This window comes from Oreochromis niloticus, linkage group LG9 (genome assembly GCF_001858045.2).
Source record: "Oreochromis niloticus isolate F11D_XX linkage group LG9, O_niloticus_UMD_NMBU, whole genome shotgun sequence".
In the NCBI taxonomy this organism is placed as follows: Eukaryota; Metazoa; Chordata; class Actinopteri; order Cichliformes; family Cichlidae; genus Oreochromis; species Oreochromis niloticus.
Window position 1 is genome coordinate 27604858 of NC_031974.2, and position 24532 is coordinate 27629389.

General features: G+C 42.3%; 1 protein-coding gene and 1 long non-coding RNA gene across 5 annotated transcripts in view; one reads left to right on the plus strand and one right to left on the minus strand.

Annotated features, from left to right (window-relative positions):
• Nucleotides 1-24532, minus strand: part of adarb2 (adenosine deaminase RNA specific B2 (inactive)) — a 208366-nt gene that overhangs the window by 142955 nt on the left and 40879 nt on the right. The gene's annotated exons all lie outside the window — the stretch shown is intronic.
• On the plus strand, nucleotides 5030-12562 carry LOC112847782 (uncharacterized). Of its 2 annotated transcripts, none has more exons than XR_003221572.1 (3): nucleotides 5030-5708; nucleotides 8078-8210; nucleotides 10421-12562. It is a non-coding gene; the product is annotated as an uncharacterized LOC112847782 (long non-coding RNA). The 2 variants fall into 2 exon arrangements; XR_003221571.1 differs by having other exon boundaries at nucleotides 8078-8179.

Consider the following 24532-nt stretch of genomic DNA (forward strand, 5'->3'; position numbering starts at 1 on the left):
TTCTATCAATCACAGATAACACGGCACAAAAACAGCTGTTTATTACTGTTTAGGTTCGACAACGAGGGGAAAACACTCAAAGCTTGTAATGAAACAACAGCGCGCGGTTGACAGATTGACTACTTTGAAGAATGAGATTTCCAGCAGGAAGCAGCAGCACCAGAAAGCTGAAAGGTACTGAAGCAAACAGGGATGGATTTCTAGTAATTTAATAGATTGATTACTTTTAAATGAATTTGAATAAACAGCAAACAGTGTTGGGAAAGTGAGCGGCCTTTCACTGGGATTTAATTGTCTGGCTGAACATAAAACAAAGAGTCGGTGTTGTTCTGTACTGACGTACAATCGACACTGCTGTGGGATAATAAGATAAGGTCCTGAAGCTGATTCAGTTGATGGTGTCCAAGGCAACCTTGTGGAGATGTAGTTTGTGTTTATCTGCAGTATCATACAGCCTGTTAACAAAGAGAGGCAGTCAACTTGAATGGCGGGGGGCCCTGAGGGTTTGCAGTCTGCAGGAGGTGCTGATGGGTGGAGGTTTGGGCCCCAGTGCAACACGTAGACACACACATACACACACACACACACATACACAATGTCACGCACTGTCAGGCACCCCTTGGCAGTGCTGCATGTACCATGTCAGGGAAGAGAAATGATCTGTGAATCCTGGGGGAGCAGTCAACTAATGTGCACTGAGCTCTGTGTCCCTGTACAACCTGGATAAGTGACATAAAAGGTTCCCCTCCTCTCCTCACGTCTCTCTTTTTCTTCCTCGACAGTCTCATTGGCCAATGAAGTCAGACATGTCATGTTTTTCTTTTTTTCCCCTCTGATGATTCCTTAAAAACAGCTCAAATGTCAAAAGGATAATACTATTGTCTATTTGCTACTTTTATCCCAGCATGAGATTAAATCCTCGCTACAGCATGTCTGAAAGCCACACCAACAGCAGCACTATGATTGTATATCATTAGCTAGCAACATTACACGGTGGTGCTGTAGGTTACATTAGAAAAAGTCCCCTTTAGTAGCCTTTCCCATCTTTCATTATATTCAGGTAAGCTAACATGGCAACTTAAGTCACATTTCCTTCTGCCTATAAATTGTTTTTCCTGTAACATTTAATGTACCAATGTTAATATGTGGTTGTTAAGGTGGTGCTATCCACCCACTATGAGATGTCCCGTGTGACCCAAACAGGGCTCCCTCACTCACCTGTCCTTTGTTTATGTCCAACTTCTAGCAAGAAGAGAAGGAACACATATTACACCAGTAGGAGACGCTCTATTTAACCAACAAGAAACAACAGAAGTGGACAAATATAAGCTAAGTAGCTAAAATGGTAAGAAGCCATAAGATCAGAGAGGCTCTTTTGTACTTTTCCTCTCATTCTGAGATGACGATGGATCCATGCAGCTTCTCTCCACACCCACATTCATTTCAGTACAGAGGTGAGGTCATAACCAGTAACACAAAGAGACTAAATTTAATGTGAAAATAAAAGTGATTGATATTTAATAGGAAAACAAGCTGAACTTTGGCACATGATTGGCAAACTTTTGCCCATCCACTGTCTCCAAGCTCATCGCCTCTTGGGTCATTACTACACTAATCATGAGCTTTCAGCCTAGGACGCCTTGCCCTTAGCTTCAGTCTTTAGCCAGATGGATCATTAATCCAAGGTGTTATTCCAGTCTATAAAAACGTTACCAAGTGAAGCGACCTCTAACATCTATGTGAGTAACTGTGCAACATCTGCACTGGTGGCATCACCTATAAGAGGAGCGGATCTATTTAGAAACCTAAAGAATTGAGCTTCCTTACATGTGTTTAACATTCTAAGAGCTTGTATTTACCATGATCGTTTCCCAACCTTTATAGGTTGTTTAATATCTAAGTGGTCAGAGATGAGATTTGAAACTCCAGTCACTATTGGAGCTATCGGATGTCTTCATGCCACCCCATCCCTAGCAGCTCCTAATGAAGACTATCTTTTACTTAAGGAACACTTATGCCCAAATTATGCTTCAGACTGAATTCTACGCTGTAACTTCCATGTAACCTGACATGAGAAATGTAACTACACGTTGGGTCGATGCACCTCTACAATGACTCTGACTGGTGTGGAAGGTTATGGCACAGGGTTACATCTGTTACATCAAGTGTTAAGGTCCCAAAACAGTGACCAATACCTTTTTTTTCAGTCTACTTGTATTTTTTTTGTAAGATTTATGTATTGAATGACAGACCTTTAAGGGCCATTTTGGAAGAAGAAGAAATCTTGGCGATAACAGTTGACAGTGAAGCCTGCATCATATGTGTCAACACAGATTCATAAACTAATAATCATGGCTGTCACCATTAACAGCGAGGTATGCCTTAGCTAACAGTCGGTTATTACAGAAGAATACTATGGCGTTCAGAGACAAGAACCAAACATCTTTAACATTTAACATCCACCAAGCAACCATGTCTTTCATCCACATATTAAACAAAGCTTTTTCATACCTCCATTAATTTGAGGCCAAAAAAGAACACGGGGACCGAAAGCAAGAAACACAAGAGAAGAGGTTCAAAGATGCAAAAGCATCACAGAGAAATGAGAAAAGAGAGACGAATATGATGAGAGACACACACGGGTGCCACCACTCTCTGTGTAGTCGGGTGACAAAGCGCCCCGCCCGAGGCTGCAGCCGTCATAAAAGCAGTAATAGAGTGAACACACATTTTCATTAGCTATTGATTCATTTCCAATTCTCCATTAATTTCGGGGGGCCATCACTGCACAGTGGCCTTTCTCCTCCCCAGGCTACGTTCCTCAGCTTCGCCTGACATAACCGTGGTAATTACTGCGCTCCCGCCCTGCAAGCTGTTCACAGTCTCATACCGCAGTAAAAATTGAATGAGTATTCTGGAGGAAAATAAAGCAGACGACAGGAAGAGGGGAAGAAAAAAAAAACATTGACTGAAAGTGAGAAATCAAAGACAGCAAGCCTCTCACCTAAAGGCGTGCAGTTTGACAAAACAGAATTACAATGGGTGTGAGCAATTGCCATTGTGCTATTTCAGCCTTAATTGTCAAAGTGCTCGCTCTGTTTAAAGCTCCGGGTGTGCGCGCCGCAGCTGCAGCCGCTACACTCGGCACAAACTTTTTTCTCAGAAAGCGAGGTGAGAGAAGAGGCGTGCAATAATAAGCGCCGGTGACTGAGACGATGGTTCAACGTCAAGTGAGACCAACCTTGAGGATAATGCTCGAGTCAGAAAGCGCATGCTAACTGAAGCATTATACACGTCTCTCGGATGGATACATGGATACTTTATGGGTTCATCACTCTAAAGAGCTGACAAATGCACGAAGATGCAGGTCTTGTGAGACAACATGAGGCAGAGGTTATGAGTCAGGTGCCTGGGCATTTCAGAGGAAGGTCAGTAACAAGTACGAGATGTGATAAAAAGCATAATAAAATGTGTAGAGCATGTACGGAGTGATAAAACAAGTCTTACCTGAGCCAGGTTAACATCAGGAAAAGCATGAAAAACATTAAGAAAAGCAGGAAGATTATTATTAGCACTCTTTTTTGACATGCTATAATAAAAGCAAGACACAGTGTAAATTGCTGAAGTACTCAGATTACTTATTTGCTCCTATTAGCAAGTATCATAACATCTTATCAGTTACCTTTTCAGATTTCCCAATGCAATCCCTGCTTACTATTTTTTTTAGATGCTGTACTCGTTCCCAATATTTTCATTCTTAGACTTTACTACAGCAGGTTTGGGTGACTCACAGTTCATTTTAGCGCCCTTCCACCTCCCTTTACATCAACTTTTGTCTGATTTGTTTACTCCAGAGGGTTTGAATGTAAGTGTGTTCACGGCCTGAGCAGTGTGCCTGAGTTGACCATCTCAGGGATATCCCAACTCACTGATATCAGTCTGAAACCTGAGCTCTTGGCATTTGCTCTACACTGACTTCAACATTTGAGATTTCGTCCATCCATCCATCTTCTTCCGCTTATCCGGGCCCGAACCACCTCAACTGGCTCCTTTCGATGTGGAGGAGCAGCGGCTCTATTCTGAGCCCCTCCCAGATGGCCAAACTTCTCACCCTATCTCTAAGGGAGAGGCCAGCGACCCTTCAGAGGAAGCCCATTTCCGCCGTTTGTATCCGCAAACGGTTCTTTCTGTCACTACCCACGGCTCGTGACCATATGTGAGGGTAGGGGCGTAGATCGACCGGTAAATTGAGAGCTTCGCTTTTACACTTAGCTCTCTCTTCATCACAACAGATCGGTACAGCACCAATCCGTCTGTCGATCTCCCGCTCCCTTCTCCCGTACATGTTAAAAATGTAACATTTGATAAAATTATCAAGTTAAACAAGTTGGTGAAGACAATGCCACTAATACCACCTCACCGTGCAGTGAGCAAAGTCGGCTTCTCTCTGGGCAAAAATTTACACCAGGAAATGAAAAGCGAATTTACGGTACTGTAGCACTAAAGTATTCTGCTGTGTTACTTTCTCATAAGGTAACACTGCAGTCTAAAAGACAATAACTACAATGTAACAAGTTTCTCTTTAAAGTAACTTTCCTCAGTGTTGACAATAAATGGTGACATAAATGAATACAGTCAAACTCGTGAGACTACTTTCTATTTCCATACCTGCATCATCTTGCATTCTCTTTTGGGGAAGAAAAAAGCATGCAAAGTGGAAATCCACATAGATTTATAGACATGTTATAGTAAGTGGCAAACATTAGTACGCTGCCATAACCTGCACAGGAGAGCACCACTGTTCGATGCACTGGAGGCTACACGGCGGTGCGCAGGGGGGAAAAATGAACTCTCCCAGGTTCATCTATCACACTAGCTGCCTCCCATGTTCCACAAAAGATGAAAAAATGGGGAAACAAATGGCAAAGCAAATCAATTACACGAAAAGGAATCATGTCACCTGTCAAATACACTCTGTTCTGTGCCATTCTGCCCCCCCTCCCACTTCCAACTGCGCACATTTTCGAGATTGATTTTTTTAAAAACCTTATACATTATTAACACCCTTCATGCTTCATCAATTTACTGAGGTGGATTCTACCCCCTCCTCCTCTTTCTCTTCCAATTTCAATGAGACAAAATCCAATAAACATTGTGTTTGTTCCTGGCATCTACGATTGTTTTAATCCAACATATTAACAGCCAGTGCCACATATGAAATTCAACAGGGAGCCCCTTCAAGCTCACAATAAGAGGAAGAGTGAGTAAGAGGAAAATCAAGCATCGAGCGCCCTGCCCATCTAAGTCACTCATAAAAGAACCCCATGGTGTGGGCTTGAGAGGTCGAACAGACAGCGCTAGTGTGGCTAACTGGGGTGCGGGGGGAAAAAAAGCACAAGAGTTTTCATATCCGCTCAGATTTACGGTACTTGGAAGAAGGGTGAAATAACGACAGTGTTGTCAAGGAAACAAGTGCCACGGCAACACCTTAATCTGGAGAAATATAATTGGAAAAGGAGTGATAAACATCTTCCTATCTGAGTGTGTGATGTAGTGAACGGTATTCGAAAAGGAAGCCGCCTGAGCACTCATTACTGGAGTTATTGTAAGAATAACACTAATGAATGCATATGGAAAGGCGTCCTCGGGGGCTAAAAGAAGGAACTCTGATGTTGAAACAGCCTTAAAGGGCTTTCTTCCAGGATAAAGTAAGGCTTAAAAGGCTTGCTGCATGATCATGCGTTGCATATAAATATGATGAGAGGCTGTGTAAATAGCACTTGTGCAGAAAATGACTTCACAAAAACAAATATCGGATCTCGCGAGTGTACAGGTGCACGCCACACATGCTGTTTTACTTCCCTCTTCGGCTGCACGCACCCAGTTTGAATCCGCAATGCGAGCGAGTCACGCAGTAGGACACAGTATCATTAGCGACTCACCCTTCACAGATGAAAAAAGAAGTCATAAAGAACTCTGCGCAAAATGACATGCAAATAAGGAAGAACTCAAGAAATCTTTGCCATCTCTCACCAATTATCTTGTTAATTACAAGGCATTGTGAAGGGCTCCCACTGTCGACGGGCTCTCTGATTATACAGTGCATTTGTCCCCACTTTCCACAGCCTAATCAGTAATTACTACCTGCAGCTGCAGCTCAGTACAGAACGGGTTCGGCCATCTTGGGACAACAGGGAACACTGGGCAATTTATGAGATCCTGGGCCTGCTAGTGTCAAACGTATTTACTTCGCTCAGCAGGGTTGAAGAAGTGAGGTCTTCGGCGGTCACACACATTAACAGTCAACAATTTTCACACCTCTCAGCTTCTGTGTGGAGGGTGTTAGTCACTACTGTATTTGATTTGGTCGTTAAGTTGACCGCAGTTACAAACTATTTCTAAAGTGCATTTTTACACAATGCAGTGGAATAAGCAGGAAGACGGATTGTGACTGTATTACATTTCTATCATTTGTTTTTTTTTATATCAAACTGCTTTTGAATGGAGATCATTTCCATGTGACAGAATCTGATTAAAGAGAAAAACTCATAAGTCAGTCACTGTCTTAAAGACAGATAATGCCTATCCAATGAAGTCCAATCAAGTTCTGTATTTTTACTGTGCGCTAGAGTGACATGGGTTAAAAAGAGCCAATCACTATTTTTTAAAAATGTTATTGTGAATTTCAGAACTGGACATTACAATAAACAAAAACAAATTGGAGCTAATTTGATTTGTTTGTCTGGTAAAACAGTTAGCAACCGTTTAGCAGTTAGCAAGATATCTAACAGATATCTTGCTAATTTTATTAAGGCAGATCATGTTTATTAGCAAACAATAAAAAGTTGTTAGTTATTGTGGACTATTTCCACTAATTTAGAGATTACATGGCTCAAAATTAATCTAAATAATCTAAAACTAATTGAATTTTTATGCTAAATAGCTTTTTTGCTATCTGATGCTAATGCTACATACAAGGTTTTTAAAAACTGTTCATCTTGTGTAGTTCTGGAGTGGCACGGTGTTTATAGTCTTAACTCATCAACTCTCAACGACTGCTAGCTTGTCGAGGCAAAAACACCAAAAACAAAACAAAGCCCCACACATAAAAAACAAAGAAAAAACTTAATTTAGAACGGATAAGCATGGCAAAAATAGCATCTGTACTCAGATCTTAATTTAATAATTGTCTAGCTATTAAAGCTAAAATTATACTACTTTTTAAAACTTTTTATAACACTTGATAGATGTGATTTTATAGATGTGAAGCAATTTACTGAAACATTTTATTGAAATTTTACTATACATTTTCTCTTAAAAGGGATGAAGATAATTGCCTTAGTTTGACTACATATATTTAGAAAATTTGCAGGGTTGAAGGTTTTAAATACAGCATGCTTATTTTTGTGGCTTTTTCTCTGCGGTTTGAGGGTTTTAAAATGCTGATATAAAGCAGCCGTAGAAGACCAGTCATGCTCTCACTGTGCTTATGACAGCAACTCTGCCTTTTGCCTCCGCTGCACATAAAATAGTGCAACTTCGGTATGATCCCTCTAGGCGTCTGCACATAGGGAGGCCCTTAGGCTGTATTAAACTGCCATCTCTGTGTCTATATCCCTTAGGGCAAACTATAATCTGCCACTGACTGCTTTTTGTTTAACATGCACTGTAGATATATTGCTGACATTTACAGGGTTAGGGACCATTTTCAAAGTGACTGTGAATAGAACTTAACCTTTACCACTGTAGCTCCAGTTTTTTTGTTGTTGTTTGTTTGTTTTTTGTTGTTTTACTTTATTATGTGCATGTGAAGAACAATTTTAGCCATTTTGATAGTTTAAGACAGCGGTACCTGTGGAGAGCACCAGCTTCACATGTCGGGGTTATAGTGGTGAGTTTGTAAGAGAAGTTTTGTGATTGGGATGCCAACAAACTACCATATTAAAAATACTCAAAAACCAATACTGGATTGGACTTAAAGCAAATACAGTTGTCTGAGCCTCCAGCTCATGTAGTAAAACACACTTCTCAGGGAGATAGCATAACCATCTTTCCCGTTCTGTTCCTGGCTTTGCAGGTCACGACCCATCCTACTCCACCCACAAACACCGTAGAGAGGAAGACTCGCTCTCTAGTGGAAGGCAATGCATATAAATGGAGCTTCTCCTTTAAAGAGGCGGTAAGGAAGAAGATCACCTTTGATATCAAAGGTATGTGGGGGTTGGGGGGGTCTATTTGACTGCCAACAAAGGCAGGGAAGCTTGAGGAAGGTGTTGGATATGATCACTCAGACCAGAAGGCTCCAGTCATATGAGTTATGGGAGAAGAGTCTGGCCTTCATCGTTCCCATGTTCTCTAAGCAGAAGAGATGGGGCTGTCTTTGAAATACGGTACAGTTTCTGTTCCAAGTAGGCTATGTTATGCCATTTAGCTGGGACTGTATTATGATGCTGTGACATGCTAGTGAAAGTCAACGTAAAACCAAGGCTCTCAAACACTTCAAACTCTTGAGGTGCCAGTAAATAAAATAATATTGTCTGAGCGGAGCTGATGCACAGGCATTGATGCATTCAGCCGTTTATGTGTGTGCGTATCTGGTTATGAATAAGCGTGCCATGTGGCTAGTCAAACAGGAAACAACCTTGCAACCTTCAGAGGTCAGAGCTACACTGTCAGCCTATTAATCACTGCTGTGTCTTGCTCCTCAGGATTGGCTGGGCTCAGTGTGTTTAGTGATCCCTGTCAGATTAGACATCTACCAAACAAGCTCACTGCCTACATATCTGCTCCATCGGAGGTGAAATCCCTAAAAAGATAATTGAGTTACCTCAAGATGAGCTGCTGGGTGTCTGTTTAAGTCTAAAACTATGGATGATCAGTGGGGAAGTCAGTTTGGCCAGTAAATATATTATTTAGTTTTACCTGACATTCGTGTTCAATCATTTGATGTATCCTGGGCAAACTTGATACATATCTGACTAAACTGGACAAACTTTAATGCAGTCCATGCAACCAGTAGTAGGTATCGAGTGATAGTAGTTATTTTGTTACCAGATAAATCTTTACTATTGCATGAGCAGGAGCCGCATGTACAAGCTGACCTGATGGTGTACAACTTGAAGCACTCTGAAAGTCCTTGCATCTTTCACTCTGTGCCGCATTAATACATCAAAACCAATGCCATTCATCACATCAAGTCCTAAATTCTTGGGAGAATTAGCAATGAGGATTCCTGTGCCATGGTGCACTACCATAACCTCCTGAACGCTCTAAAGGCGAAGGCGGTGATATGAAACCGACTAGTTTGTATAAATCTGTGCCCCCCCTTCCATGTCTAAAGGGAGAAAAGTTTACACCTTTTCTGAAAGAAAAATCTCATTCATGGTGGTAACAAGACTCTGATTCAGACTTTGTGATGTTGCACTCGTCTGGGCGTATGAAAAGCGACAGAAGTGTGACGATTGCATACAGGCAGTTGCACACTGGCCTGAGCAAAGTGAGTGTTCATTTTGAGATTACTGTGAAGTCAAGCATGTGGTGAGAAGATTTTTTAAATGCTGTTTAATGATTTGGTGTGTGCTTACTCTCTTTTCACCTGGATCACCTGGAGACTTCCAGGAAGCATTCAATGTCTATTTATAAATTAATAAAAACAGATTTTTCAAACACATAAACTAGTTTTAGGTCCGGTGAATACTCCTAAAAAGTGACCTTTTCTCTCTTTGAGTGAAACTAATCCGGAGTTTTATAATAATGAGGCTGGACTATTACAATTCTCTGCTATCTGATCTACCACAACATGCAATAAATTATCAACAGCTTAGCAGAACCAGCAGGAGGCTCGTCCTGTCTCCTGTTAGTTTTCATATTCAGTGGTCTTGTCCTGCTCCGGTATATATGTGTCATGCTTACAGGGTGTGAACCTGTACAACCCTTTAAGTCCTCTGGCACAAGTCTGCTAGTTGTTCCAAAGTGCAGAAATATAACCTGTAGGGAAACAGCTTTTAGCTTTTTCTGACTGACAGACTGCCAGAGGACATGAGAGCATGTGTCGAAATCTTTGAAAACAAATGTAAAACTTGCGTCTTTAGATCGGCTTTTGATTAATGATCCTCAATAGGTGTGTATTTATTTATTTTACTTTTTTCATATCATGAATATCATGAATGTAAATACAGTTATAGTTATTTTAATTGTAGTCATGATGTTAAAACATACCTTCCTCTTATATTTATACAGTGTGTTCTGTCCACTGTTTAAAGCTGTTTCTATTTCCTCATGAGCTGATTTATGCTCCTTTTCCTGGAGTATCACACTACCTGCTTTACTTATCTAGCATTTATTGACTGATCATAGTAAGCTGAATAGTATTCTTTTAAAAAATATATATATAACAGTTTTGTTTTTTTGTTTTTTTCAGCTCAGTTGGACAACAAAGCAGGCCTTTAAAGCACAGAGCTGCTTTCTTCACGTGCCTGTGTGCAAAGGTGGAAATCTGGGCAGAGTGGAAGATGAAGTAATGGGAGAGGGATGGATAGAAGGATGGACAGAGGGATGGATAGAGGGATGGATAGATGAAGAGGAATGACAAAGGGGAGGGAGATCATACGCTATACCTGCAGCCCTTATGGGTGTGCAGGTATAGCATACGGGGGGTGGGGAGGCAAAGAAGTGTGGCGGGAAGAGGAAGGCTGGATGGTGAGATGGGGGGATGACTGGATGGATAGATGGAAGTGGAGAGGAGAGGAGAGGAGCGAGAATGCTTCAGTAGCTCCACTTGACAGCTGAGTGAGAGGGGAAGCGGAGTGGCTACTCTATGTAATTTGTTAGCGGGTCCATGATGCATGCAGGCATGATACCACACCATGCCTGGCGAACACAGCACAGACTAGAGAGAGAGGGAGAGCGAGACCGACAGACAGCAGAGAGGAAGGAGGGAGGAAAGGGTTTGACAGATCAGGGTACATCAAGGAAAAGATCAGGTGTGGAAAGAAGAGGGGCTAAATATGGAGAACTGCACCCAGCCTCAGTGTTTTCAACCTCTGTCAGCTGGGTGAGACTGACCGGCATCCCTGTCTTCTGTCTAAGGCAGGGTTTGCTTTTGCATAACGGCATCTCTATCTTTGCAACAATGTTTGAAATCATTGTCTCTGCGCTATCTCAGCAGCAGCTCCTTCTCCCGTGTTGCAACGCAGGTGCATCTCATCTCTGCACGAGCCGCTCCGGATGCTTCGCAGACACAATTTTCCTGGGCTTATCTGTGACTCTGAATAAAATGACACAAATCTGGGCATCAGCCCACTAATAATGACGCCACGTTGATGTGGGACCTATTTTGTGTGTGTTTGTGTGTGCGCGCGCATCAGAGTGTGTTTACGGCTTGTTGACGTGGGACTGATCCAGGATGCCATGGCAGCTGTCTGCTATAATTACCTGGGAGCACGATCACACATAGGCAAATGCACCCATACGCACACACACACAGGTATATCTCTGCTGATTACCTCATAAGGCGAGGTTTGTCTGATTAGCTTCCATATTTACACCAAAGACTTGTTATTAATGAACATGTGCTCTGCGTTTCGCTCCACTATACTTTGTTACTCTGAACATTTGGAAGGCAATCTTTGACAATGTTTGAGGAGCATCACTGATTAGACTACAAAGACCTGTTTTGATTGAGAAAAACTGTTTGCTGCATGTTTATCATTTTCAATTTGAGTATGAGGCTTTATGGCTGTTTGTCACACAGGAAAATGGGGAGTGAACGGAGGGCGCCCGGCATGCCACCGCAGACACCTCGGAGGAACACTGACATTAGCAGACATTATTTCTGGGGGGCATGTCTACGAGACTGAATGGCTCCATCAAGCGAACACGGTCTGCAGTCTGACACACGGACACACGAACACAAGGTGCAATCCCACCCACGGTTCCTAGCCCACACCTTTTTTCTGCCCGATATTTGCATAATGAAATGCACTGTTATTTATGTGTCATCAGAGATTGCAGGACCTGAAAATGAAGTGCTCGTTAGCTGCGTAGATCTCTAAATAGATCATCAGGTGCCCACTATAATGGCTGGCATACTACAATGAAGCCTTTTTTCCATTCACCTCCCTTGAATTCTATCCATTTGGGAGGGAAAAAAAACATCACATTGTGCTGATACACATGCATTTAATAGTACTGCAGCACCATTTGTTTCATAAGAGAATGACAAAGAATGACGCAGTTCCGGGATACAGATTGGAAAAATTTACATTAAAAGAAGAGACGGGAGGTGGACGAATTCAGGGAACAAAGGAGTTCTTAAAAGGAAAAAAAGAGGGCAAAGTGCAACAGAGCAAGACGGAAAGGAGCTGAGCGGCGTAAAATGTTGCCCGGGGGGGTGGCATGGGGGGACGGTGGCTAGCAAGGCAGAGGTGATGGGGCTGCTCTGTTTTCTCCAGTCATGCCTGTCCACGTTCCCTGGAAAGCCTGTTTTCCAAATCACAGTGGGGTCAGGTGTGGAATGCAAATGGCAGGCTGCCGCTACCTGCGTGTACACCGAGACCTCGAGGGCCACCGTTTAATGAGCTCACTTTAAAGTGTTAATGTGATAGGGACACACGATGGCTGAATGATTAGTCACAGCCCGTCTGATGGGTGCTGCTTAGCAAGAACTGCACTCAAGTTGCCAGCAATTTGTTAACAATCTGATGAGTTGATACACAGAAATAAATGCAGTGAATGTATAAAGTAAGATTTAGGTTTTATTGAGCCTAAACCTACGCCGGCCCTGTCCCAAATAAATGCACAGACTTGCTTTAAACCAATTGCTAATGTTAGAATCCATAAATGATCACAAGGATACCACCAGAATGACTTCAGTATCTACTCAAACAATGACAATCCCACCAGTTGGATTTGCAACATTCTACACAAGCATGTCACCCTTGTGATGGGGTTCGATGGTAGGTCATTAAAATACATTTAACTAGTCATTGTAAACAATGACCTGCTTTTGAGGCAAAAGTAAGGTGGTCAAAGTCATTACAATTCATCATCTGTTGATCATGGATGCAAAAAACAACAATGTTGTCACAGTAGCATATGGAAAATAAGGAATATTCATTCTCTGTGTCCACTGAAGGTCTGCACAAACTTTCATCAATCCTGCTTTGATGAATGGTCGCATCAACTGCCCAACCTACCCAGTAACCAGAGTCATGCTGCTGGCGTGGATAAAAACAACTAAGGTACAGTATATTCCACCCAGAATGAGATGGAATGAGCAGTTCATCTCCTAGTGTTCGCTCCGACTACGCTCGGCTGATCACACAGCAGACCCGGGGTTGGAGGGCTATACGTGCAGAAAAAGAGTGTAAACACCGGGCTTTGTCTCTGTGGGTACGCCTACACAAGGAGAGGAGGATTTCTTTCCCTCTAATCCTCCCGTTTACAAGAGCAGCTACTTTCCAGGGCCATTGTGGATGGCCGTCTCCCTCCATTTACTCCCTGCATGGCACTCATTTCAGCTAGTTTAACGCTGCCTGGGTTCCAGGGGGAAGGATTAGGACGTGACGCGAGCCGGCGAGTGTGGAAACAACATTGACTCCGGACCCTTCTGTCACTCCTCTCTCCTCCCTGAAGGGCACCCTTGTGGACTTTGTGAAATTTTTCCACATGGGTTTATGCTTATTATCTGTGCAAGTGTGTATTCTTAAACCAATCAGGAGGGCTTCATCTGCAGCAAGAGGGGAGCAATGCTGCACTTTACTACATTCAGAGGACTCGGCTTATTCAGTTTACTCCTATTAGCCCCCCCCCTCCCCCTCCTTTCCATGTAGAGACCTGAATGCAAATTTGGGGAATTAATTTTCCCTTGTTTGTCTGGTAAAACCCAGACTTTTCTATGAAGGAATGAAGGAATCCAGACTGTAATTAGCTGCATTTGCTGGCAGCATGAAATGCCAGTTCCTTTGACTCAAAAAATGCAAAGACATTTAGTTCAGTCAGCCTTTTCAGTATGTCATGAGCTCAACAGGACAGAACTAAAGTCATATAAATTCAATAAAGTGTGCATAGTTTCCTTAGAAGTACGCCTTCTTGCAAATCAAGAATCCCAGGCAACATTTCCCTCAGTGTTTTCACCTTGAGTAAATGGTATTTCCCAAATATTTAAGGATTTTATGCTAAGGGGAACTAATTTCAGTTTTATCTGCACAACCTGTGATGTATTTGTGCTTTCTGTTAGAACACAGGCACACAGAATAACTGCCTTACCGACACCAGAAGAAGCAGAATCATGTTGTGCCAACCTTAAGCCGCACTATTAAAATGGAGTAAACACAGGAAAGAGAGTAGAAGTGTGAAAGGGTTCAGAGACCGTGGAATATCAGGGAAATTCTGCAACTTACAGTGACGTCAGATGAAATAACCAGCGGTGGTTATTTCATCTGACGTCTACGATGCCAGCGATTGAGATGACTAACAACAGGAAATGAGATTAGACTAGAAACATGGAGAAACGGCAGACAGGCTACAAAAAAAGAAAAGTTCTGTGCAGAACTAGGCTAGCCATTTCTCTCTGAGTCCAATATTTATGCTGGTGGTAACTCTATATTTACCGTAATGCCATGAGGACACGAAGGACATGTTGGGAATTAATCTTCTCATCTGTCTCTGCTCAAAGCAATTATGTATATTCACCTAAATGTCAAGTTTTCATTTCAAATCATAGATTAATTAGCTGCAAGTCCAGGATTTAATTCTTGCATAAAAGTCCAAACAAGCTAAATATCTCACCTTCTTTTGTTTTGACCATCTCCTGAACTGTTTACACCAATTTGCAATAAGCCAAACTTGTCCCTCTGGCACATTTGTAGCCAGCTATATATGTCTAATGATGGAGGTAAATCATAATGGGCTGACTCCATGTTCAGAGATGGATAGATGAACTTGATCTTCCCCCTCCTAAACTCTCCAAGCTCTTCAACCATATGGTGGCAAGGAGTCATGTTGAGACAATGGTGATGCAGTGAGAGTTTAACGGGGAAATCCCCTCCCCCAGCGTTCACTGATGTGCAGCAAAATGAGTCAGTGGATTACCCGGCTTCACGGAGCTCGCAGTGGAGGGTGAGGCTAATGGCACGTCACTTATTGAAATGGAGCAGCGTAGGTTAACCCCACACATGGGTCGACATCTTTTCATTTACTTTGCACAGCTAACCAAAAAGGCGATTACCACGGGGAGGAAAGCCATTAAAATGCTGACCTTTTCCCTTTGTGAAGATAGCTGTGCAAATGTGTGTGTGTGTATATATATATATATATACACATGTGTGTGTGCATGTGTTAGCTAAATGCCATAAAAGCTTGCATTACCTTAGTTAGCATGATTGAGTATTTGCAGTTTGATGAGGTAAAGGGCAATCTGTCATTTTAGGGAATGAGTACAAGTATGTGCAAGCACGTGTGCACAGTATCAATCATTTCACTGTTTACTGTATGACCCTGCAGAGGAAATAAACCTGTGTGATTCCATGCAACCTTTTCTTTGTCCCTCTTGTCGGTTCTGCAAAGTCTACTTACTCATAAAGCTCAGGCTTCATTAGTCGATAATGCATTTTGGAAAACCAGAAAGACGCAAACCAACAGGTTTCACTTCATCTACAGCTGGAATTCATTTTGATAAATCACTGCCCAGCAGCTTGATTGCTTATTTTTCATAAATTGCCATTAGGAATTTCTGGCTGGCATTGTCCACGTCTATTCAAAACGAGCTGGTCAAAGGTACAGCCAGTGTCCTTTTGTGAATAAATCACTCAGAAATGTCCTAATTAAGTCTGCCACGCACAAGGGGAGAAAAACCCACTGAGGAAAAAAAAATCCAATTCCTTCTCTAAAAAGCGGAACAATGACAGAGATGGCCGGGCCCTGACTGACAAAAGGAGAATTCACAACAGCTGAGGCGCAAAGGCATTCTTTTTGACTTCCTATTATGTTTGTACCTTGGAGATGTTGGGATCTGATTTTCCAGCACGCTGTTCTGTTCCAATCTCCCTCCATTCACTCGCACATCAGTCCATTATCGTTAAATATGCGTTTGATTTCCTCACAATACACTCGCGCCGCACAATGAACGCAGATGTGGAGAGTGAAAGGAGAGAGAGAGAAAACACATTAAATAAATGGCCTATGAGTGAATGACAACAATAAACATATTTGCTTGGAGCAATGAGCAATGTTTATAGTGATAAATGATGTGTAGAGGTGGATCGGCCTAGATGCACTGCAGGATTCCCTGACGGCTAGAAATAGAGCTGGGCGGGGAGAGGGTGGAGGCGAGCGGAGGGTAAAACAGGTGACAAAAAAGACAAAAACCAGTGGGGCGACGCTTGTCAATATTTAATTTATAAATGTTGTGCATGGTTTTAAGCAAATATCTCAAATATATATGATTCAGTGAATGTCTGCTACCTTTTTGTGATGATGTAGTTGAAATACTGGCATGATGGTATTTTATTACCTCCACCTGCATTCATGTTTTTTATGTGTTTTTGAAGCATTCGTCTGAATACTACAGATGAAAAAGTACAAACAGCTACAGCACCATCAATGCCAACCAAGAGCAAAGGACATACGCACACAATAAGAGGCTAGAAACAACGAGGGAATATCGATAAAATGTAACATGTAGCAATAACAGGCACAACAGCCATTTTGGCTAATCCGGTCTTTAAGTTTGACGTCATCAGCCGTTTCCAGGTCCAAACTACGCTTCAGGTCCCAAAGTCAAACAAACACTGTGGCATCACTGAGAGTTACAAACTGTCTGAATTCTTTCATCTCTAATAAAATGATCAGTGTTGCTGCTTTACCAGGTGTAACAATTAAGTTTAACATCCAGGCATCCATGAAAACAGAATTTATTAAATTTAACGGAGTTAGAAGTTAGCAGGAAGTTAGCTCGCTAGTATCCAGCTAAACATAATATATGTCCTGACTGAGAGATTTCTGAAAAAATTAAGACGTACAGCTCTGCTATCACTTCCAACATAAATGAAGACAGAAAACTAAACAACAGTGACGTTTGTAGGGTTGCTGAAGTTGGGCTAGCTGGTATATAATGATGTGCTATGTGATCGCTAGCGACACAGCTTTGTTAGCATAATTAAAACAGTGAAGCTGGAGGACGAGCGCCAACTTTTTTCGTGATGGTTAGGGACAAATGCAATCGCATGGCAGGATGCTGTAAATGGACCGAACTTCAGTCAGGAGAACAACTGAGATAATCCATCCACAACACGAGGTTGTTGCTGCATGGGCTGGGCTGTAGTTACATCGTAAGGTTTTAAAAACTGAGCTTTAAAACGTGCTGCCGATGAATAGTGGTAATAAAAACCGAGAGACGCCGACAGTGATCACTGAGTGTTTTAGGGGCTTGTTGAGATTAAATAGAACAAGATACAAAGCATTAAAACATGTTAAAAACACAACAGCCTTATTAAATGCAGAGTAGTTTGGACCTGGAAGCACTATTAATACGTCATTACTTAAAGACTGGATTGACACAAGAGTAAAAACAGGATGATAATCTCTTTACCACAAGAGAAAAAAAAAAATGGTTTCCCTTTCAGTGATTGAATTCCATGTTTTGTTCTGTTTTTGCATTAAGCGACTGATTGCGAGCAGATGCAGTGACCAACTGATCATCCAGTGGTTGAGCAACACCCTCAACCTCTGGATAACCCCTTTCAATCACAAGGTGATTGCACAGGTTGCCTTGTGGAAGGCAATCTGTCTCCAAACAACTGTGGTCAGACTCAGACTGACTGTAATCGTTCTCAGACACATTGGTGAATGTTTGCAAGTAACAGCCAACTAATTTATAAATGCCAACCAATTCAATCAACTGAGATCAGTCCACACCAACAAATACACCTCGTCTGTGATGCATCTCTTTGCAGCAGGGGACTTGACTCAACTGGTTGAAACAAAGTTTCGGAGCGCCTACCTCATCAACAGCAACTACGTCACTATTTGTAGAATGTTCTGGCCTATTATCACAAACGGTTTGGATGTAAGAAGAGTGACTCTGTTTTGTTGCCACTTGCACCAGAATAGTTTTGAAGACTAAAACAGACTGAAAGTGGTTGCGAACCTGGTCCCTGTCTTTGAAGAAAACAAGATCATTACACACACTTGCTATAATTTTGATTGCGCCGTGGCCTCCAACGAATGCTCCATACTGCAACTGTTGCATTAGTGAAGCAGACAGGTACGGAGTTAAATTTACCTCAGCTCTGACCACCCAGAGCCAGGAGTCTCTACTTGTGACCGACGAATAAAGAGTTTATTAGGTGTCTACAGTCGTGCTTGCATCGTTAGCTACTTTAACCTATTTAGAGCCAAATGCTAACATTAGCATGGACGCCTATTTACAGAGAAAATAATAACATGCACAGTTGAGCAGTATTTACTGTGTAACCTATTATCACAACTCACACTCATCCAAAAGACTCTGTTCGATTGGGTAAAGACAGACACCTTATAAATTAGGTAACTATTACTCTGAATTCAAACCCAAACTTTACCCAGTAATGGCACTTGTGCTTTTTAATCAATGATCCAGCCATATTTTTATTATTTGGGCTTTCAGATAAAGTGGAAACATGAACTTGAAGCTTTATCTGTGGAGCAGAAGAGGCAGGCTTTAGAAATCTCTTCCTATCTTTGCCTATCTTCCCCTCTCTTTAGTGATATGTCAACTTTTCCACTTCAACCCGGCATAAAAAATATACTCTCTTTTGTACGTTTCTTCCATTTCCACTCAGGATTTTGTATGTGTGAAAATGATGGTACTGGTGGATGAAAGCCGAAGGTGTACATTCAACAGCAACCGCTTTCCTTTCTGTTTGTCTGCAAATGTTTGGCTGAGCCTAGAAAACAGGGCACAACATGTTGAATACAAACACGGTAACGGAGAATGATCTCACAAAATGTTTTAGGGATCATAACACGTCAGACTTGATTGCCACATTCTGATGTCAGTCCCTTGAAATCAAAGAGCAAGGGTTTCCTCCTACTCCACTGTTTAGCACTGACAAACAATGACAATGGGAACAATATATTATAGAAGAGGATGTCAAGTTTCCCGGTGACAGCAGCCTCTATAGACTTGAATTCAGCGCAGCTCGAAGACAGAAAAAAACTCTTGACATCCTTTTAGGCTTTACCTCTTACTTTTGAAAAACAGACACTTGAACGAGTCCTCCGAGGCTGCTGAAAAGAACCCTGGGAAACGTAGGAAAATGCTAAATACAGAATGAGTAAACGAGGCACGTCGAAGGAAGGTTATTACAAACGAGAAAACATGTTCCTGCTCGCCCAGTTTCACTTCTGATTCCCTCCCGGTCGCAAAAAGTCCCGTGTTACTCTAACCTCTGGTGAACCACGGGTCCATTAAACCCATTCAGAGACACGCACTGTGGGAGAACAGATCGACGCGTGCTGCGGCGCTGGGTCACTTACCCAGATTAGAAAGTAATGCCTGTCTGTTACTGCAAGATACTCAGGACCTCTGGGACTTGTGTGTTTGTGTGTGGAGGAGAAAGCAGATATTACATACAGGTAGAAATTCAAGAAAGAAAAGTTCATATGTTAAATATAGGAACCAGAGACCACACACTTCAAACACACTTCCACACACCGCCCGACATGGCTCTGGATCAAGAGGGGAGGCTCATCATCACCCCTGCACCGTGAGATAACTGTGCAGAAAAGCCAGGGCACTATGGGTAATGCTGCTGATTAATAGCATTCAGCAGACATTAAGGCGCTATGATTATCTCTCCCGCACTGCGCCTCTCTCTCCCGCTATGCTAATTATTGTGGTGTCGCTCTGAGGGGTAGTTCTTTTTCTTTTTCCCCCCACCAACATCTTTCCTCGGCACGGGTCGCTCTCCCTCCCTCTCCCCTGCATCCGATATCATTTGTTATCAAATCATCAAAACTCGCTTTTATCAGCCAAATCACTGATGATTAAGTGAAGCAATGGCTGATGACTGACAAAACACTACTAGATGAAGATATTATTAGCCGGATTGGCAAATCTCTGTTTAGATATTTTCCCTCGAAACAAATCTCCTCTGTCTCTCTCTTTCTTTGATTTTGCTACTCGATCTTTTTTCATTACATAAAAATTAATTGGACTTGCTTATACTAATGCGGTAAAAGGCCAGCTGAGAGTCTGTCAAACAGGTGTCGGATCTGCTGGGAGGTACGGCAGCTTGAGCGAGTTTAAATCACAACATATTGATTCTTCTCTGACAAAGCTGGAGTGGCACAACATATTTGAGCGTACCAGCAATTAGACAGGCTGCTCTTATTGTTGCGTTGCTGAGACTGTTGTCCAGAAATGCGTCTGGCAGCGCTCAGTTGCTATAACAAATCCCAACAAACTTATGACAAGCACGTCGTAGCTGTAGTGACAGTGTAAGGGACATTACTTATTCTAAAAAAAACATGGAAACATCTGTATTTATGCACAACAAACACATTTGCAGCCTCACTTCCATTCATTTTCACCTGTCAAATTAAAGCGCACAAGTTATGTTTTTGCAATATTTATACTGACACTTTGAATTTGAGCAATTTCAAATAAACTCTTTACATTCGTAGTAACAAGCAGCTAGCTATATATCAGGCAGAACTGTCAGCGTGGTGCACAACAGCTGCGGCTGATATTGGATCCAGTCCTACTGATCTACAAGGGAGGCGATGCCCCAACTTATGAATCTAATGCCAGCAGATTCCACACCGATCGACGTACTGGTTTTTGGAGAGGTATAAAATAAGAACAGTTCAGCGTGTTTTTCTGTGCAGCCATGCTTCAGAGAGGCCAAAAAAACCTATTTAAAATACACATGGAGCTGACTGGCTATTCATCACAAGGTACTGGATCCATACTATTGTCTCTGGCTTAGCTTAGCAATATTTTCATTTACAACAGCGCTCCCCAACCCCGGGCCATGGACCGGTATCGGTCTGTGAATCGTTTGGCTGCGAGAGTTGAGTTTGGGGTCTGATATTTATGGTTTGCAGGGTTTTTATCGTTTATAATCGTTATTTTTTATTGTTTGTATCATTAACTTGGTTTCCCGGGGTCTTTTCCTGTGTGTTATGAATAATTCTTCTTTTTTTGGTACCGGTACTGATTTTATTTTGTTGTATTTATCCACAACACCCTAAAGGCCGGTCTGTGAAAATATTGCTGAACATAAACCGGCATGTAGCGCAAAAAAGGTTGGGGACCGCTGATTTACAAAATCATAAGAATAAAGGTTTTTAAGGAAAGCATGAATAATGTGTCTGGCAGAAATTTTACTTGGCAAATGTGAGAAAACATTTAAATTACTTTAAATTACCATAACTACACATAATTTAACTTCATAATGCTGCCTTGCTTTTGTAGTAATACTTGGGTTTAGATTTAAGCTTGTTAGCTGGCCATGCTAACATGTGCAGATTAGATTAGAAAGCAAAGAAAAGACCAGATTTCCTCATGCACAAGCAACAACAGTCCCATACATAGTGCTTCAGCATAATAATTACTTAGCTTATAATAAAACCCATTGAGTCTTTAGAACAGGTGAGAACATCATTCACAGAAAAGCTGTGGATCAGTGCTCCAATAAAAGACACAGCTGAAAAGTTACTGAATTGGAGAAGTGAAAACCCTGGACACGAGGAGGTGGCTGTGCATGTGTGTGTGTGTGTGTGTGTGGAAATTGGATGCCAGACATTGCAGATCCCCATGCTGCGATAACACACTCTCGCTGCACACATCACAGACACATGCTCACAAGTCGTGATAGTTCAAAATGAGAAAACACTGAACTCTAACTTAGATCAAAACAAACCTGCCAAATCAGAAAGCGATTTGGATTTAAAGCTAAAAAAGAAAGCTCGCTGCTCAAATCTGATGACTGGCAGGGCCTGTGAAAAACTCGACAGTCTTATTGACTTTCTCCCGAGTCTGCTTGTGACAACGCTGCTGTCACTGTGAGACAAGGCAACATTTTATATTTCACCAGAGGCGAGCCTGATCTGTGGCGCTAACTCAGAATGCCAAATGTCTTGAAATGAGCTCAGGCGACAAGCGAGCACACCCCCTGGTTGTTTCAATCACCGTTCCAGGCACAGTCTCGTCTCTCTCGGGGTCTCTTCTTCCTTGGTGTTTGAAAATAAAGAGGATTTACGGGTAGGCTACTGGGGCTGCTCTCTGAGAGGAAAGAGGTAAATGCGCTATGGTGGTGGCTGGAGCCCTGGCAGGGGTTTCTTTTCCTGGCCCGAGTACGGTAGTTCTGATCCAGCCTTGAGGGAGCTGACGCTGAAGGCGGGATGACATAGGAGAGCTGACACTTAACATGGACAGGGGCACGAGAGGGCAGACAGGGAAGGTCACCAGGTCCCCTGGAAGTCTATATATGTGCGTGCGTGTTTGTCTGCATGAATGTCTATGATACTGCTATGATTGAAGCAAAGCTATAAATGCCACTGGCATGAAGCCCTGGGAGCTAGAGCATGTTTTTTAGTGTGTTAATGTGAAGCATATATTGTATGTGCTTGCTCTGAGGATAGTGTGTGTGAGAGAGTGATGTGTTTGCAAAGAGGTAATAGAAGCTGACAATAGTGAGGTGCGTCCCCTAACTCTGAGTGGACAGAGAAGGACATGTGACAGCATCCAGGCCAGCTCAACTGTCACCGCCACTCACCGAAGGGCCACAGTGATGACAGCAGACGCCAGACAAACACCGACGCTCATGGAAGCGCTGAGCACACGCTATGTTTTTATATTCACAGCCTTCCATTGGAAAATGAGAATCTGTTTTTTTATGTACACAAACCGTCCATTTGCTACCTGTAATCCAAAAGTGCCTCAGACTCGGCGAGATTAAACGCTTATCAGCACGCCTTAGCTCAGGGAGCAACATCCTGAGAAACACCTTCTGACAACCAGTGTTTAATAGACTCATGTCGGACACAGAAAGAACAGAGAGAACAACAAACTGGCAACAGATGACAAACTGAATGTTACCAAATTAACTGTTTAGCAGATTAAATATTTCTAGCTGGTTTTAACTGTTTTGCTTTCTCAGTTTTAGATTTATAAAACTGTTACTTAAAAAATGATTAATTCTGAATCTTTTCGTTAAAATAAAAAAATACTGTGACAATTCTGGATCCCAGTATTCAATCTAGGGCAGAACGATGGTTCTGTGTTAGCACGGTCGCGTCACAGCAAGAGCATAGTCGCCCGAATCTACTGGTTGCTGTGTAGAGTTTGCATGTTCACCCATGCCTCCATAGGCTCTCTATTCTGTCTGTGGGTTTGAATGTGCGCGTCAACGATTGTCCGACTGTCTGTGTTAGCTCTGCGACAGATTCGCGCCCAATCCAGGGTGTGTCCCTCCTTTCACTCTATGGCAGCTGGAGAGGCTCGAGCCCCAACGTGACCGTGAATTGGGTAAGCAGATGTCTGACCGATCTATTTTTTTACTTTTTTGAAACCGATGGCACAATTCATGACGGTGGTCGCTAAGAAACCAAGGATCCTGTGTGCTTTAACAATAGTAACGTGTGAATCACAAAGGAGACCCGCCCTAAACCTAAACCTGATTTGTTATCTATATGCTATACTGATAATAATACCTGATTAAATAAGTGATATTTTCTGTCAGACTTAACTAAATCCAAATTCTTGGCATCCAAAAGTATCGCCCCCTGCTGGCCATTAGAATTAATGCACTACACATGATTTCTTTCTACTTTTAAAAATTGTAGCGTGGCTTTAATTTTTCTTAAACCCACAAAATATCTTCGAAGAGTCAATGAGCTGAAAATCACCATTAAACCACTTGGTTCCCCCACAGATAGGCATTTAAATTAGAGGACAAACAATGAGAGCAGCCAAAGCTCTCTGAGAGAAGCTGTTTCATACACAAGTCTTTTCCTTTTTACATTTTTACCTTTGATGCTGTTGGCATTCTCTTTCCCCCAAAAGGGGGGTGGGAGTGCCAGCAGCATCCATGCAAGCCTCAGTGTGTGTGTGTGTGTGTTTGTGTGTGTATGTGTGGCGAATGGGGACCAGCCGCTGGGTCCTGTTCTGTATTGTAGGGTCAATACACATCCTGACAGTCAGTAATTGTACCAGAGGGAGGTGTGGGAGGGCGCCATAATGCAGGTTGACATCTCGCAAGACTTTTAGGCGGCCAAGTGCTGGGAGGAAGGAGAGGGGGAACAGAGCGCGGTACTTCAAAAGCATCACTGCTAAATATGAGAAGTCATGACCTCAGAGCTGACCCTTATGTTTCTACTTCACTCATCAACTTAGGGCTAATCTGTGAGCTACATAGTGCAAGAAACTGTAGGTGTCTTAGCTAAAAGGTAATCCACTTCCACCTCAGAATCTGAAAATGTTAATGTATTTAACAGTCTCCTGTGTATGCATGCACCAGAAATCTGTTTATTTCACATCCCCCCA